This window comes from Orcinus orca, chromosome 5 (genome assembly GCF_937001465.1).
Source record: "Orcinus orca chromosome 5, mOrcOrc1.1, whole genome shotgun sequence".
NCBI classification, from domain to species: Eukaryota; Metazoa; Chordata; class Mammalia; order Artiodactyla; family Delphinidae; genus Orcinus; species Orcinus orca.
Genome location: NC_064563.1, coordinates 66,511,707 through 66,515,299, shown reverse-complemented (window position 1 = coordinate 66,515,299; position 3,593 = coordinate 66,511,707). Strand labels below are relative to the sequence as shown.

The 3,593-nt window shown below is 50.9% G+C and overlaps 1 pseudogene; it reads left to right on the top strand.

Moving 5' to 3' along the window:
- Window positions 1-1,467: 1,467 nt before the first annotated feature.
- Window positions 1,468-3,030, top strand: LOC101276361 (transmembrane epididymal protein 1A-like; annotated as a pseudogene).
- The last annotated feature ends 563 nt before the right edge of the window (window positions 3,031-3,593 follow it).

Here is a 3,593-nt window from a genome sequence, read left to right as displayed (position 1 = left end):
TCTAAAAAAACAACATACATACCCTAATTTAAAAATACTTTATTACTAAAAAACACCAAAACAATTACAATAGCAACACCAAAGATCAGTGATCACAGATATAATAATAACAAAAAGTTTGAAATATTGTGAAAATTACCAAAATGTGACACAGAGGCACGAAGGAAACGAATGCTGTTGGAAAAATGGCACCAACAGACTAGCTTGATGGGGTTGCCACAGATCTTTAGTTTTTTTTTTTTTTTTGCGGTACGCGGGCCTCTCACTGTTGTGGCTGCTCCCGTTGCGGAGCACAGGCTCCGGATGCGCAGGCTCAGCGGCCAGAGCTCAGGGGCCCAGCCGCTCCGCGGCATGTGGGATCTTCCCGGACTGGGGCACGAACCCACGTGCCCTGCATCGGCAGGCGGACTCTCAACCACTGCGCCACCAGGGAAGCCCCAGATCTTTAGTTTTTTAAAAAAAACACAATATCCACAAAGCCTGATAAAGAAAAGTGCAATAAAATAAGGTATGTCTATATTTAATCCTCACAACAAACCTAGGAAGTAATTATTATTCCCATTCTACAGATCAGGAAACCGAGTCTCAAGAAGACAAAGTTAACTTGCTCGCAGTCATGTGAGTTGCAAGCGTTGGAGCTGAAATTCAGTCACTGTGCAGATAAATGAATAGACCTGATCCCCATCCAGCCTCTGCTGTGCTGGCTGCTAGAAGGGACCTCATGCATGTCCCTTCCCCCGCCCCCACCCGGAGCCTTCATGTCACCTGTAAAATTTGTTTAGCAATAACTTCCTTATAGAGTTGTTGAGGGATTTTTTAAATTAATTTTTATTGGAGTATAGTTGCTTTACAATGTTGTGTGAGTTTCTGCTGTACAGTGAAGTGAATCAGCTATATGTATACATATATCCCCTCTTTTTTGGATTTCCTTCCCATTTAGGTCACTACAGAGCATAGAGTAGAGTTCCCTGTGCTATACAGTAGGTTCTCATTAGTTGTCTATTTTATACACAGTAGTGTATATATGTCAATCCCAGTCTCCCAATGTTGATGGAGTTAAATGAGAAAAAAATTATGTAACATGCCTGGCACCAAGAGACCGTCCGTGGAAGAGAAGTCTCTTTCCTGGAGCACCTAACTCTTTCCCTCCCCTCTCCTTGTGGAGGGGTGGGGCAGAGACTGTGAGAAAAAGGGCAAACCAGTGCCTACAGTGAGGGGCAAGAGGTTGAAATCCCAGGCCTAGCATCTAAGTACGGAACAGAGTGTGGCGCAACGCACGCACGCCCACCATCACGCCTCCGAAAGAGGTCCCACCCAGGAGTGACTCAGATGCTCTGGACACCTTTCCCTGTGTGGGAAGCATGGGTGGGGCTGGATCGGGCAGATCTCCCCGCTGTTCAAAAGTAGCCACTCTTGCTTGTGAGGGGTGCCGGCGAGGTTGCTGCTCATCTCCCGCTGTCGCCCTGGTGGCCCTGACATACACACTGAGACCATGGGAACCCTCGGGGGACACCTGGTAGCAGGGATCTTCTTCTTCTTCTTCTCACTCTACTACTCGGTGCTGGTGTCCTTGGCCCTGTTACGGGGACAGAGGTTCCTCAAAGCCCCTCTGCCCCCAAGGGAGAAGCGAGGGCACAGGTGGTGGCAGCTGGTCCCTGTGGAAGGAGTGGGGAAGGTGGTTTTCTCCCTGATTCTCACCTTCCCCGAGTTCTTCTACCCGCCAGGAACAAAGCGGCTGATGATGGTGGACTGGGAGGCCCCTCGGTGACCGTCACGTTCAAGGACGAGTGGCGGCACTTCACCACGCACCGGTCCTTCCTCCTCAGTGGCGTGGTGGACATCGCGAGCCAGGCGTGTGAAGCTGGAGCAGGCGGCCGAGGCTCTGGCCTTCCGTGCGCTGGTGCTGCTGGTGGTGACCCACGCCGAGCACAAGGGCGCCCTGGAGACCCGCGTGCACGTGCTGTTCACAGTGCCTGCCTTCCCGGTCGGCCTGGCGCTCGCCATCGAGATCTGGGTCCCCGGCCAGCCCCAGCTCTGGGTGCTCAAGACTTGCATGGGGCTGGTGCTCAGCAGCTGTCTGATGCAGCTAAGCATCCTGATGTACACGCCGCCCTCGGGGCAGCCCTGGAGAGGGGAAAACCCCACGGACCTCACCTTCCTCACCATCTTCTTCTGCTGGCACCTGGCCTCAGGGGCTGCCTTGCTGGCCGCCATCTACGGCCTCTGCAGCCTCTGGCATGATCGCTTCTCCCCCTGGAGAAAGGTCCCAGGTGCCAAGTACCACCTGTGACCCATAGGCGAGGACAGTGAAGAGCTTGAGAAGCTCCGGGCAGGGGCCCAACTACGAGATGGGGGTGTCTAGGTATAGAATCTGTCCCTGTGCTGCACCCTTTGTAATGAGAGTTTTGAGGATGCCCACTGTGTGCCTAGTGCAGAAATGTCCTGGGATCTGCAATGTGGCTTTCCATCACAGGAGTCGCCTTCCTTGTTCCTAAATGAACCTTCCAGTTCCTAGGATTCCTGCTATCTATCTCTCTGTTCTCTCCAGGCCTGTCTCTTTCCTGTCTCGCTATTCAGTATAGTTCCTAACCATGGACTTACATGAAGTGAGAGCAGGAGTAGTGTTTTTCTTTGACAGCTTTTGGGATCCAAGAGGAAGAAATGAAATGAGGGAACAGAGAGAGATGGAGGGTCTCTGGGGACTCGGCAGGGCTCTGCGTGTCTGAGGCGGGGCTGGCTTCGCGTGTGCATGTGTGTGCCGCCGCCGGCTGAAGTGGTGAAATGTGTGAAAGGGAAGGGGCTCTGTTTTCACATCATGGTGAGGACTTCTGTTTTCTTCATTTCTCTCTGTTTTTTATTCACACTAAAGTGTAACAGGAAGAAGAGCTGGTTTTGTTGTTGCTGTTTTCTAATCTAAACTGGACGAGGCTACTTCTGCCTCAGGGAGTAAGGGATGAGGGGAAAGGGGGTGGCAATCAGTTTAGCAGGGCTCAAGTCTGAGGAGAAAGGAGGCAAGGGAGGAATTCCCAAAGGTGGGTGTAAGAAACGAGGATTACATTTGTATAATTTTAAGTTGTTTGGGTTCCGCTGTGACATAAAACAACTCCACTGCTTATGCAGAGTCTTTCAGTAAAGTCTTATGATACACGTACATGTGTCTTGTGTGAGTGATTCTGGGGCAAGATCAAAGAAAAGGCCCAGATTTCAGGTGGTGGGAGCAGAAGGGGAAGAACCGCCATGAAACATGGGGCACAGATGACCTCAGTGGTTCTGGAGATGCAGGGACTTGGAGCCAAGAGGGAAAACTGCAGCCCCTGGAACCTGCAGAACTTTCCAGCCAGTCACTGAGTTCCTCCCAGAATGAGGAGAGGAGGTGCTAACAAATTCACATACTCAGTGAAATATATGAAAGCAAACTCTATAAAAATACTTATCCCTGGGTACAATTAGAAAACTGCTTCTGATAGCATGTGTCTGCTTATGTGAGATGATAAACGCAGCATTTGGAAGTCTGAAGAGGCAGGAAGACGGGAGGAGATGCTGGCCATAGATGTGGACAAAGGACCACAGAGAAAAGTGCCCACACATGAAGC